Source organism: Hyla sarda, chromosome 8 (assembly GCF_029499605.1).
Source record: "Hyla sarda isolate aHylSar1 chromosome 8, aHylSar1.hap1, whole genome shotgun sequence".
NCBI classification, from domain to species: Eukaryota; Metazoa; Chordata; class Amphibia; order Anura; family Hylidae; genus Hyla; species Hyla sarda.
The window spans coordinates 12,737,329-12,751,134 of NC_079196.1; positions in this window are offsets into that span (position 1 = coordinate 12,737,329).

A 13,806-nucleotide genomic window follows, 5' to 3' on the forward strand; every position below is an offset into this window, starting at 1 on the left:
AGCGACAGGATACTCCAGGTTACATCACATGGTATACATCGAAGTCTTAAAACACTACCCAACTGGGGTAGGTAAACTGAAAACAAAATAGAACAAGAAGGCGAACATTCGCCAAAATTAGCAATCATATACCATCCCGCGAGGAGCACCAATACTATCACTAGTTAGTGGTACCATCAAATAACCCATGATAAATACCCCCGAAAGGCACCCACGCATCCAAGGAGGTAGAAAAAGAATCGACAAACGTACACAGAAAGAGAAACAAAGGTTAGTAGAGACCATAGACAGCAAGCATAGCATCAATGTATCTTACACTGTCCCAGAGGTAGTCACAGAGTACGAGCATTGAGTCAAGGGAGAGGAACACCAACCAGCCCACACAGAATAAAATTTACCCGGGCACTTCCTATTTTTGTACACTATGTGTGAGAAAGGCAGTGTAGCATTCACCATAGCCTTCCATTGAGTCAGGGTAGGAGAGCCGGGGTCCATCCATTTAAGAGCAATAGCCTTCCTGGCCAAGAACAGAGTTTCCCGCAAAAACGTACGTACGTGATGTGTCCATATCTCTTCATCTAAGATACCAAAAAGGCAGATCAAAGGATCAAGAGATAGGGAAGGTTGAACCAGAGTAGCTAAAAAAGTGAGCACTGCATGCCAGAAAGCTGCGATATAGGGGCAGGCCCAAATCAAATGCCAAAAGTCTGCCCTGGCAGCGCTACAACGATGACAGGCATCGGAGTCTGAACGACCCATTCTATTGAGCCTTAAAGGAGTGATATAACTATAGTGTATAATGTTCAATTGGATCAATTTATTATTCGCTGCCGGGGACACTAACATGTGGGAGGAAAAAATGTCCTCCCATACATCCTTAGTCAAATTAGGGATATGGGATTCCCAATGCCGGACCGCCGGTACTGGATTGCGGGAGTTCTTGGCCTGAATAAGGTGCGTGTACAGGATGGACACCAGCCCCCTGGGACCCTGAAACTTCAGAACCCCAATGAGGGGAAACGCTGATATCAATGGGCTCCCCATTGGGAACTGGGCATTCAGGGCGTGTCGGAGCTGGAGGTATTTAAAAAAACTGTTTCTAGGAAGAGCATGACTGGATTGCAACTGATCAAATGAACAGAGCACATTGTCACGATAAACATGCCCCAAGGTGAGCACCCCCGCGTCCTGCCAGAAGACTGGGTCCAGAGCATCGCTCACTTGAGGAAGTTGAGGATTATGCCATAGAGGGGTATCCTCAGCGATGTCAGTATATCCATATATCCCCTTAGCAGCCCGCCATACCTTTATGGCCAGCTTATGAAGTTGGAGATAAGCTCTACCCCCCAGGACAGGGCTATCTAGCAGCATCCTAAGGGTCATTATCGGGACAGACCTAGCTAGGGACTGTTCGGAATCCGGCATCACATCCCCAGAGATCCAGTGCCTGATATACCGAAGTTGACCGGCCAAATAATATAAATAAAAATCAGGGAGTGACATTCCCGCCGCCAACTTGGGGCGTTGTAACGTGGTTAGCCGAATTTTAGGTCTATTGGGGCCCCAAATAAATGGTGAAAGAAGGGAGTGAAGAGAATCAAAGAAGTGTCTAGGTACAGGCACTGAGGCATGCTCCAGCGCGTAAAGGCACTTAGGTAAGACAATGAGTTTAATAAGATTAATACGGCCAGCGACCGACAATGGGAGCGTGGCCCACACCCGGAACTTCGCTTTAACATAAGGAAGTAGAGTGAGTATGTTGGCGGACAGGTCAAGCAAAGGATCTCTGTGAATGTGCACCCCCAAATACCGGGGGCCAATCCCTAGACAGAAGCGGCATCACTGCAGACTTAGTCCAGTTGATGAGTAAACCAGAGAAATACCCAAATCGGTCCATGAGTGTCATGACATAAGGAAGCATCAATGTAGGGTCCGAGAGGAATAACACCATATCATCGGCATAGAGGCCTATGCGCTCCTCCCGGCCCCCCGTAGACATACCTCGGAAGCCAGGATCCTGCCGAATGCGGAGGGCGAGGGGCTCCACTGCCACCGCAAACAGAAGCGGGGACAAGGGACACCCCTGACGTGTGCCCCGGCCGAGAGCAAATGGGGAAGAACACACACCATTCACCAGGATCTGGGCCTGCGGGCATCTGTACAGGAGGGACACCCATTTTCTAAAGTTAGGACCAAAACCAAATTTAACAAGGGTAGCCTGCAAATAACCCCATTCCACGGAATCAAAGGCCTTGGCGGCGTCCAGCGACGCCAAAGCCCAATCTCCCCCCAGAGCGTTTCCCACCTGGACAGCCGCCTGTACCCTACGGATGTTATCGGATGTGGATTTGCCAGGCATAAAGCCGGATTGATCTGGGTGAATTATGGATAGGATCACCTTGTTCAATCGGTTAGCTAAAACTTTCGTAAGCACCTTATAATCCAGATTCAGCAGCGAAATGGGTCTGTAAGAACCGCACTCCACAGGATTTTTATCAGGTTTTAGGAGGACAACTATGGTTGCCTCATACATAGAGGCAGGTAAAATACCATCCTCGAATGCACGTTCAAACATTGCAAGCAGGGAAGGAAGGAGCATGTCGGAATACCGCAAGTAAACCTCCAGTGGAAGGCCATCAGGGCCCGGAGATTTACCCTTAGTCATGTCCCCCATGGCATCCCGAATCTCCAGTAAGGAGAGGGGGGCCTCCAACATCATCCGATCACTATCCGATAGTACCGGAAAGTCAATACCGTCCAGGTAGGTGTCCAACTCCTCAGCACCATACTGCACCTTTGAAGAATAAAGATTAGAGTAGTATGTGGCAAAGCAACGCGCAATGTCCGCAACCCCCAACAGCTCGGACCCATCCGAGGCCACTATCTTAAGAATCGCAGGGGCAGAAGAGTTCTGCCTGACTATATGTGCTAACAGCTTACTAGATTGATTGCCATGTTCAAAGTAGAATTGTTTCGTGAAAAACAGCTTTCTATTGGCCTTCTCTGAGAGGTGCAGCATATATTGCCGCCCCGCATACAGCCATTCAACCTTATTAGCCTCGGATGAGTCCGCAACGTATCGGGCCTCCAGCTCCGCACATCGTCCAGCCAGCTCCTCCTCCCGCCTAGACGCTGACTTTTTGAGAAAGGAGATAGTGGAGCGCAAGCACCCCCTCAAATACGCCTTCAACGTCTCCCATACCAGGATAGGGGAACTCCCAGGGGAATTGGCCTCAAGAAAGACTCGAAGCTGGTCTGGAATACGGTCGCAGGAGCCTATCTGTTCCAGCCAGAAAGGGTGGATTTTCCACCTCCGCGGTGAACCAGGATCTACCATGGAGACATCAAGCAATAGGGGGGAATGGTCTGATACAGCCCGCGGTTCATAGGAAACCGCTGAAACTTGGGGAAGAAGGAGCGAGTTGCCACATGCAAGGTCGATCCTGGACAGCGCATTTCTGCCCAGAGTGTGACACGAGTATTGCCTAGCCTGAGGGTACCTGGCCCTAAAAATGTCTACCCATCCAACCTCCTCCAAAAACAGCGATAAAGGGCCACCCCCAACTCCCACCGGGACCCCCCTGGGGCTATGACGATCTAGGGACGGATTCGGTACCATGTTGAAGTCCCCCATACAGAGGACACGGGCAGAGGGATAACTAGCTGCGAAGGTAACCGCCCCGTGGAGTATATCCATAGAGGCAGGGGGAGGGTTGTATATGAATAAGAAGACAAAAGGCACATTATTTAAAAATACAATTATACAAAGATAAAACGACCCTGCGAATCCTTGCGTACTGTAACTGGGTCCCACCTTACTCTCCGACTAATCAGTAGGGAAACCCCCCTTGAGTAGGACGTGTGATAGGAGTGCAAGGACCATTGGACCCAGGGTTTAGAAAACTGTCCAGCTTTATCTGGGGTAAGATGTGTCTCCTGCAGTGCCACAATATGAGGCTGATACTTCCTAATATGGGAGAATATCATAGTGCGCTTGCGCGGGGTGCGTGCTCCTCTAACATTCCATGACATTATCTTAATATCAGCCATAAGAAGAGACAACACATAAAACAGCAGGGGGAGAGGTAAAGACAGAGAAGACATACATGCCCCATCCGGGGTGAGAAACACTGACAGGGATGCACGGGACCATATATAGACCTTAGTACTGAAGTGGTAAGACAAAAAATCCTACTAGTAGGCGACCTCGCGGGTAGGTATCTTGGAGGCAAAATGAAACCCCAAACTAAGTAGGGGACCAGTAAATAAACCAAACAGTAAACATATCTATACCAGCGTTGCATAAGCATCAGTGGAGCAACAGCTCCATCTAGTGGGGAGAACCTGCTCATACATGCTAACAGTGGAGAACCCTGAGTATGTTCATCAATCAGTAGGAGAATATTAGTCCAACTGGGACCCGAGAGAAGAAGTGAAGGAAAAAGGAGAAAGCAGGGAGAGAGAGGAAGGAGAGAAGGGGGGGGACGGGAGGGGGAAGAACAGGGGGTGGAGGGAGGGTCTTAAGAAGGAGATAGGGATAGGAGAAGCAGGAGAAAGAGAGAGGAAATAGAAAATGATAAAACGCATATGATCAACAGTAAACCCCATCCCCTGCTCAGGAGATTGTCCACCCGTCACCCCGACCCCCCCACAAATGGAAAAAAGTAAAAAATAAAAACAAAAAATAATAATCCCAGCAAACAGGAGTCACACAGCAAGGGACAGTCCAGGTAATCGAGGAACAAAAGGCCTAAGGCACCATGAGGGGGGGGGGGGGGTTTCGGTTAGGAAGGGATAACGGGAAGGGGGGGGGGGGGAATTGGCACATCAGGGAGGGGGGAAGGAGACCAGATAGAGATCGTGTACTAGTAGTCCAGCGGCCGATGTCCTCCAAGTCTGTGACTTAAAAAAAAAAAATAAAAAAAAAAGGGAAAAAAAAAAAAAAAAAGAACCGACCCAGGGAAAAGGGACAGGGTGACGTGGGAGGTAGACTGGAGAGGGACAGAGTAAATCCCTTCAGAAGGCCAGAGCAGGGCCCTCATGCAGTCCCGGAGGAACAGTCCTGAAACAGGGCACACAGCAGTCCAAAGTAAGCAACAGGATGGGGGTGAGGGAAGGGAGAGGTAAGGCCTGAGATCACCAGGGAGGCCTTAGGTGCATGGGGAGAGTGGAGGGCCTGGGGAGACTAGGCTCCCGGGGAGGGGGGAGGAGGAATCACAGTACCTTGAGCTCCGCAAAAGGGTCCAGGAGACCGGGGCCATACAGGGGGATAGAGGCAAGGAGAGGGAGGGTAAAGGTCATGGCAGGAGGTCCTGTACCAGCATCTCCATCTCACCACATAAACCGGGGTCACCTACAGGATCCGGATCAACGTTGGCGCCGTAGCCAGTCATCCGCTTCCTGCGGGGAAGTAAAGAAAACCGCCCGGTCACCATCCACGATCCTCAACCGGGCAGGGTATGCCATGGAGTATGGTACTCCTCTCTCTCTCAGCCGCGCCTTGATAGAAGTAAACGAGGCCCTCTTGCGTTGAAGATCAGAGGAGAAGTCCGGGAAAATGGACACCTTTGCGTTCTGCACTATGATCTCCGGCAGCCGCCGGGCAGAGCGGAGGATCAAGTCCCGATCATTGCAGTTGAGAAACCTCGCCAATAGAGGACGAGGAGGCGCACCAGGGATCGGTGGCTTAGATGGTACTCGGTGTGCTCTCTCCACGGCGTAAGCAGCTGAGAAGGAGGCATCCGGAAATAGCTCTTTGATCCAGGACTCCACATAGGCCCCCGGGTTCTGACCCTCAGCCCGCTCAGGAAGACCGATCACTCTAATGTTATTCCGGCGCAGCCGGTTCTCGAGGTCGTCATTCTTCTGACGGGCCAAATCCAGTTGCTCCCGGACCTCGCGGAGTGAAGAGGGTAGAGGCTGTACCGTGTCTTCCAGGGTGGAGATGCGTGTCTCAGTCTCCGTCACCCGCTCCCTCAAGGTCTGAAAATCCTGCCGTAGGAGGCCCACGTCCACCCTGACCTCTTCAAGCTTGCCGGTGAGAGAAGTGCGGCATGTCTGGATCGCCATCAGGAGGGTATCGCTCACCTCCCGAAGGGTAAGGTCAGTAGAATCAGCGCCCTCCTCATGATGCGAAGCCTCTCCTCCCTCCGCAGCCGCTGGTGGAACACGCGCCCCGGCCTGAGCGGCGCCATCTTGCCTGACTGCACGGGCATAGTCCCGGAGCTTTTCCACGGCCGGTCGATCCTTATTTCTCGTCGGGTCTTGTTTAGAGGCCATAGTGCGGGTCCTCAGCCGAGTCTGTGGGGTCAGGGACTCCAGGATTCACCTCAGGATAAGTTAAATGCAGGTTCTAAGCGGGAGCACTCACAGCGTGCGACCGCTCATCTCAACCGCCAAGCCACGCCCCCCACTTTTCTTGTCTTATAATATAGATTTGTAAATTACTTCTGTTAAAAAATCTTTATCCTTCCAGTACTTATTAGCAACTGTATGCTACAGAGGAAATTCTTTGCTTTTTTTGAATTTCTTTTTTGTCTTGTCCACGGTGCTCTCTGCTGACACCTCTGTCCATGTCAGGAACTGTCCAGCGTAGCATAGGTTTGCTATGGAGATTTTCTCCTGCTGTAAACAGTTCCTGATACGGGCATCAGGTGTCAGCAGAGAGCACTGTGGACAAGAAATACAAATTCTAAAAGAAAAGAATTTCCTCTGTAGCATACAGCAGCTGATAAGTACTGGAAGGATAAAGATTTTTTTTAATAGAAATAATTTACAAATCTGTTTAACTTTCTGGCACCAGTTGATTAAAAAAAATATATATATGTTTTCCACCGGAGTACCCCTTTAACAGTATCAGCATTTTGAAATGCTGACAGGTTTCCTTTAAAAAAAAGTTCCTCCTACCAATGTAAGCCAGTGACTATAGCATAGAAAATACCTATGGTAATGATAGTTTAGTAGGTCCTAAGATCTAAGGGAGACCCCGTTATGAGGACCAGATAAAGGTATTTTCTCCTAGAGAGAGGCAACACAAAGGCCCCCATACACATTAGTGAAAAGTCGGCTGACTTTGCCGATTGTGGCAGGTCTGGATGACCATCTACCATCTAGTATGTACGGAGACCCCATCACAGACAATGTTGAGGGAGAAAAGGATTAGACATTTTGGATTTGAACTGCCCAACCCTGTTTTTTTCAGGGACATAGCTTACTTCCCCTTTAGCTAATAATAGTTAGACCAAGCCAAATGTTCATGTGCATGGAGTGATCAAGAAATGAAAGTTTGGCCAGCAGTGATTGAAGGTGTATGGGCAGCTAAAGACCTCTCGTACCCCCAACCAGAGAGAATGGCCCTCATTTACTATTCTAAACCCGACTTCTTTTGTCTGTTTTTTTTGGCGCATCTTTGTCTGCGCCATGTCGCAGACATCGTGCGCCAGTCTGCGACACGATGCAACATTTTTTCCCGACGGACCAGATGTGGATTCTCCCAAACCCGAAAAAAGGGGCGTAACCCGACATTTCTGAGCTTTCCCACGTATTTTTAAAGGTTTCCAACCCGAATTTGTTGAATTGTTGTGGATTTTTTCCCAACAGCTCAGAGGAGTTGGAAACCAAAACCAACAAAACCCACGTGCGACAAACAGGATGCGACATAATAATAAATACCAGGGGAAAAATGCAGTCGGGTAAGAAAGCAACATAGACTTACAACCCGATTTTCTAAGTAAATGTGTGCTTGGCCATGTACCACAAATTTAAAGGGGTACTCCGGTGAAAACCTTTTTTCTTTTAAATCAACTGGTGGCAGAAAGTTAAACATATTTGTAAATTACTTCTATTAAAAAATCTTAATCCTTCCTGTACTTATTAGCTGCTGAATACTACAGAGGAAATTCTTTTCTTTTTGGATTGCTCTCTGATGACATCACGACCACAGTTCACTCTGCTGACGTTATTATAATAACAATAATAACGCTTTATTTATTGTTGTCCTTAGTGGGATTTAAACCCAAGTTCCCAGCACTGCAAGGCAGCAGTGCTAACCACTGAGCCACCATGCTGCCCTTAGCATACATCTGCTATGCACGGTTGCTAAAATGGACAGAGATGTCAGCAGAGAGCACTGTGCTCGTGATGTCATCAGTGTTCCAAAAAAGAAAGGAATTTCCTCTGTAGCATTCAGCAGCTAATAAGTACTGGAAGGATTAAGATTTTTTTAATAGAAGTAATTTACAAATATGTTTAACTTTCTGCCACCAGTTGATTTAAAAGAAAAAAGGTTTTCACCGGAGTATAGATGTGAAATTAAGATAAAGAAATTAGGTTGAAGGTTAACTGTCATTTTCTTATTTTATTCTTGCCAAAATGCAGATCAAACAATTATTTGTAACTGTACAATCGTTACCTGAATATTATTTATTTTCTGTTACTCTCAGAAGTTGCTCCCCTGGATCCCCCTTTCATCAGCAGCCTGTTATCATCACGAGTGGTATAGTCTCTGAAGGAATAGAACATGCTGAGCAATCGGCTGTCCGGGCATGCTGGGAGTTGTAGTTTTGAAACATCTGGAGGTCCGCAGGTTGAAGACCACTGGTCTAGAGCAAGGTTCTGATGAATAGCAGGAAAGCATGCTGGATCTGTCCAAGAGGGCTGTTGTTGGCACCAGGTGACATTATGGCCAGTTAGGCTTGGGTCGACTTCATTCACTAAACATTAAAGGGGTACTCCGGTGAAAACCTTTTTTCTTTTAAATCAACTGGTGGCAGAAAGTTAAACATATTTGTAAATGACTTCTATTAAAAAAAAATCTTAATCCTTCCAGTACTTAATCGCTGCTGAATGCTACAGAGGAAATTCCTTCCTTTTTGGAACACTGATGACATCACGAGCACAGTGCTCTCTGCTGACATCTCTGTCCATTTTAGCAACCGTGCATAGCAGATGTGTGCTAAGGGCAGCATGGTGGCTCAGTGGTTAGCTCTGCCACCTTGCAGTGCTGGGGACTTGGGTCCAAATCCCACTAAGGACAACAATAAATAAAGCGTTATTATTATTATAATAACGTCAGCAGAGAGAACTGTGCTCGTGATGTCATCAGAAAGCAATCCAAAAAGAAAAGAATTTCCTCTGTAGTATTCAGCAGCTAATAAGTACAGGAAGGATTAAGATTTTTTTTTAATAGAAGTAATTTACAAATATGTTTAACTTTCTGCCAACAGTTGATTTAAAAGAAAAAGGTTTTCACCGGAGTACCCCTTTAACTTAGCATCAGGGACTGCTGAGAGGGTGAGCATTAGGCTAAGAGAGCAAGTTTCAGATCAAGTTATGATTGTTACAGGTTGCAGGTTAAAGTTAAAGGGGTATTCCAGGCCAAAACTTTTTTTTATATATCAACTGGCTCCGGAAAGTTAAACAGATTTGTAAATTACTTCTATTAAAAAATCTTAATCCTTCCAATAGTTATTAGCTTCTGAAGTTGAGTTGTTGTTTTCTGTCTAACTGCTCAATGATGATGTCACGTCCCGGGAGCTGTGCAGTTCCTATGGGGATATTCTCCCATCATGCACAGCTCCTGGGACGTGACCTCATCATTGAGCAGTTAGACAGAAAACTTCAGAAGCTAATAACTATTGGAAGAATTAATATTTTTTAATAGAAGTAATTTACAAATCTGTTTAACTTTCAGGAGCCAGTTGATATATATAAAAAAAGGTTTTGCCTGGAATACCCCTTTAACTTGGCATCAGGGACTGCTGAGAGGGTGAGCATTAGGCTAAGGCTAAGTTTCCACTTTTTTTCCACTTTTTTAAGTTTTTTCTCTGGCAGTTTTTGGATATCTGCCACTGCAGTTTTGGAGCCAAAGTCAGAAGTGTATTCAAAAGGAATGGGAAATATAAAGGAAGGACTTAGGCTAGGTTTCCACTTGTTTTTTTTTTTTACAAAAACGCCAATGAAAAAGCCCAATCTGCCGCATGGCGTTTTTTTTTGTGAAAAAACGCTGCGGCCAGATGTTAGCTGCAAGTCAATAGTAAACTGCAAAATGCCAAATCCACTTGGCGTTTTTCAGTTTGGCGTTTTTTTAATCCTTTTGGCGTTTTTGGGCTCCTTGGCAGTTTTTAAAAAACAACCTCTTGTCGAGACTTTGGCGTTTTTTCGGGAAAATCTTGGCGTTTTTCTTCCATAGAAGTCTATGGGGGTGAAAAAACGCTAAGAAAAACGCCATGTGGGTTTTAAATTTGGCGTTTTTTCAGCCGTTTTTTATTCTCTTTTGGACTTTAGCGATCCAAAAAAGTGTTGGAGATACCTTTTTTATTAAAATTTAGTAGGGTACCATTAAAAAATAATAATAAAAAAGATACAGTAGTGATGGAAAAAATTGTATTTAACGTAATATATCTTTTTTATAACAAAATTTTTATAAATTTTTAAACAGGGATCAATTTATGTGCGCGGGTAGGGCACTAAAAATGTAGCCGACAATAATAAAAATGTAGTGTGTGTGTGTGTTTCACTTTTTTTTTTACATTTTTTAGGTAGTACTACTACTCCCAGCATGGAACACACTGTTCCATGATAGGAGTAGTAGTTACCTGTACTAATTGACAGATCGCCTGGGGTCCCTTGCGATCCTCCTGTATAATGTATAGATGCTGCGGCCGCTCTTCTATGGTCCCCTGCAGTCACGTATATATACACATATTCATATTTCCCGCAGAGCTGTGATTGGCCAGATGGTTCCAGCCAATCACAGCTCTCTTTGAGAAATAGGAATATGTGTATATATACGGCCGTGCAGGGGACCATAGGAGAGCGGCCGCCGCATTCATACATTATACTGGAGGATCGCAATGGGTGTCAGGAGAAGTGACACTCGCTGCCATCTGTCTATTAATTCAGGTACTACAGCTCCCAGCATAGAGCAGAGTGTGCTCCATGTTGGGAGTATTAGTACCTGCAGTAAAGGACAGATCCCAGCGGATGTCACTTCTCCTGACACCCGCTGTGATCCTCCTGATGTCAATGTCGGGATCAGCTGTTCTCAGGGCTACAGAGCCGGGAGAACAGCTGACGCTGAGCCGTAGGTATACATCGTATATCTACTGCCCAGCAAGAACTTACAGTGAGCCTGCAATGTTTATACAGTATACACATTGCTGGCTCACTTAACCCCTTTCTGAGCTGTGCGCTATGCACCAGCCCAGCAAGGAAAGAGTTAACTTACACTGCTAGACAGTGTAGGTTAACCCTTTGGGCGGTATACACTATATACAGCTATCTATAGATGGCTGTATATAGTGTAAACAGAAGATGGAGAGGTCCCCTTACCTCCGTCCAGTCCCTGCGGGTCCGCGTAGCTCCGCCCCTAGTGATGACGTAATTAGGGGCGGAGCTACATACGCGATCCAGGCTGGCAAGGGTATAAGGCTCTGTTAACATTGTCCGTATTGGATAATGGGAACAGACCCTTCTGGCAGTGTCTACCCAGACAGGGAGACTCCAGCTGTTGCTAAACTACAACTCCCAGCATGCCCAGACAGCCAAAGGCTGTCTGGGCATGCTGGGAGTTGTAGTTTTGCACCAATTGGAGGCCCACTGTTTAGGTAGACATTGCATTATGGGCGCTCTCACCTGCAGAGAGCACAAAAAATGTCCTAACCTATTTTTTTTGTGTTTTTTTTTCTTCTCGTTTCAGATCCGTGTATGCAGAGGATTACGACGGATTCGATGGATTACGACGGATGAACAGGATTTTTTTATATTTTAATAAAATGGTTAACGAGGGCTGTGGGGGAGTGTTTTTTAAAATAATTTTTTTTTCCCAATGTGTTGTGTTTTCTTTTTTATTGAATATTCAGGCGTCGTTATGGAGGCTGTCTAATAGACAGAATCCATGACTAAGCCGGGGCTTAGCGTTAGCCCCAAAAACAGCTAGCGCTAACCCCCAATTATTACCCCCGGTACCCACCGCCACAGGATTGCCGGGAAGAGCCGGTACCAACAAGCCCGGAGCATCAAAAATGGCGCTCCTGGGCCTAGGCGGTAACAGGCTGGCGTTCTTTAGGCTGGGGAGGGCCAGTAACAATGGTTTTCGCCCACCCCTGGTAACGTCAGGCTGTTGCAGCTTGGTTGGTATCTGGCTGATACTGAAAATAGGGGGAACGCTATGCGTTAATTTATTTATTTATTTTTTTATTTATGAAAAAAAAACCGCATAGGGTTCCCTGTATATTCAGTATCAGAACAAAACAGCAACAGCCTGGCGTTACCAGGGTGGGCGAGGACCATTGTTACTGGCCCTCCCCAGCCTAAATAACGCCAGCCTGTTACCGCCTAGGCCCAGGAGGGCCATTTTTGACGCTTCGGGCCTGTTGGTACCGGCTCTTCCCGGCACCCCTGTGGCGGTGGGTACCGGGGTAATAATTGGGGGTTAGCGCTAGCTGTTTTTGGGGCTAACGCTAAGCCCAGCTCAGTAATGGACTCTGTCTATTAGACAGCCTCCATAACTAAGCCTGAATATTCAATAAAAAAGAAAACACAACACATTGGAAAAAAAAATGATTTTAAAAAACACTCCCCCACAGCCCTCGTTAACCATTTTATTAAAATCCTGTTCATCCGTCGTAATCCATCGAATCCGTCGTAATCCTCTGCATACACGGATCTGAAACGAGAAGAAAAACACAAAAAATAGGTTAGGACATTTTTTGTGCTCTCTGCAGGTGAGAGCGCCCATAATGCAATGTCTACCTAAACAGTGAGCCTCCAATTGGTGCAAAACTACAACTCCCAGCATGCCCAGACAGCCTTTGGCTGTCTGGGCATGCTGGGAGTTGTAGTTTAGCAACAGCTGGAGTCGCCCTGTCTGGGTAGACACTGGCAGAAGGGTCTGTTCCCATTATCCATAACGGACAATGTGAACAGAGCTTCAGACAAGCCTGAATATGTATGTAGCTCCGCCCCTAATGACGTCATCACTAGAGGGCGGAGCTACACGGACCGGCAGTGACAGAAACAAGGGAGGTAAGTGGACCTCCTGTTCTGTATACACTATATACAGCTATCTATAGATAGCTGTATATTCTGTATACCGCCCTAAGGGGCTATAGGAGCAGGGAGTCCTGTCAGTCTGGTGACAGGATTCCCGGCTCCTGTATAGTTTATACGGGTACACTATACACCCCTGTATACTATACTGCCGGGGGAGGTGAGTAGTGATGCTATACATCCCTCCTCATCTCCTTACACTCTGTGGACCGGGCACTCAGCATCCGACCCACAGAGTGGTACCCAGAAGGCAGTGAGAAAACTGCAACAGGGGACAAATTTGGCTGTTTCCACACACCAGGGAAAACACCAGAAAAACTGCCAAAACTCAGGAAAAACCTGTGTCAGTTTTTCTGGCGTTTTTGCTGGCATTTTTTTAGGTGTACAAAAAAAACCCAAGTGGAAACCTAGCCTTACAGCGGGTGTCTTACACCACTATGGTGCTTCATCAGAATACAATAGAAAGGCACACGTCTCACAGGTGAGGGGCGTATACATAAGTATAACATCCAACAAATAAAAATAATTCAAAATAAATACAAAACAATACAAACATACTAAGATCCAGCCTATCGTTTGGAGCTGCGTTACCTAATGCCCTCGTTTCTAAGATCCAACAGGCGTCTTTCTGCAATAACCATTTACATTTATCCATACCTTCTTTCCCGAACACTCTTTCTGTGCCAAACATTTTTAAGCATTTATGATCACCCTCGTGGGAGACGTGGGGCTCCTCGGCCCGTTCTTACAGCGTGG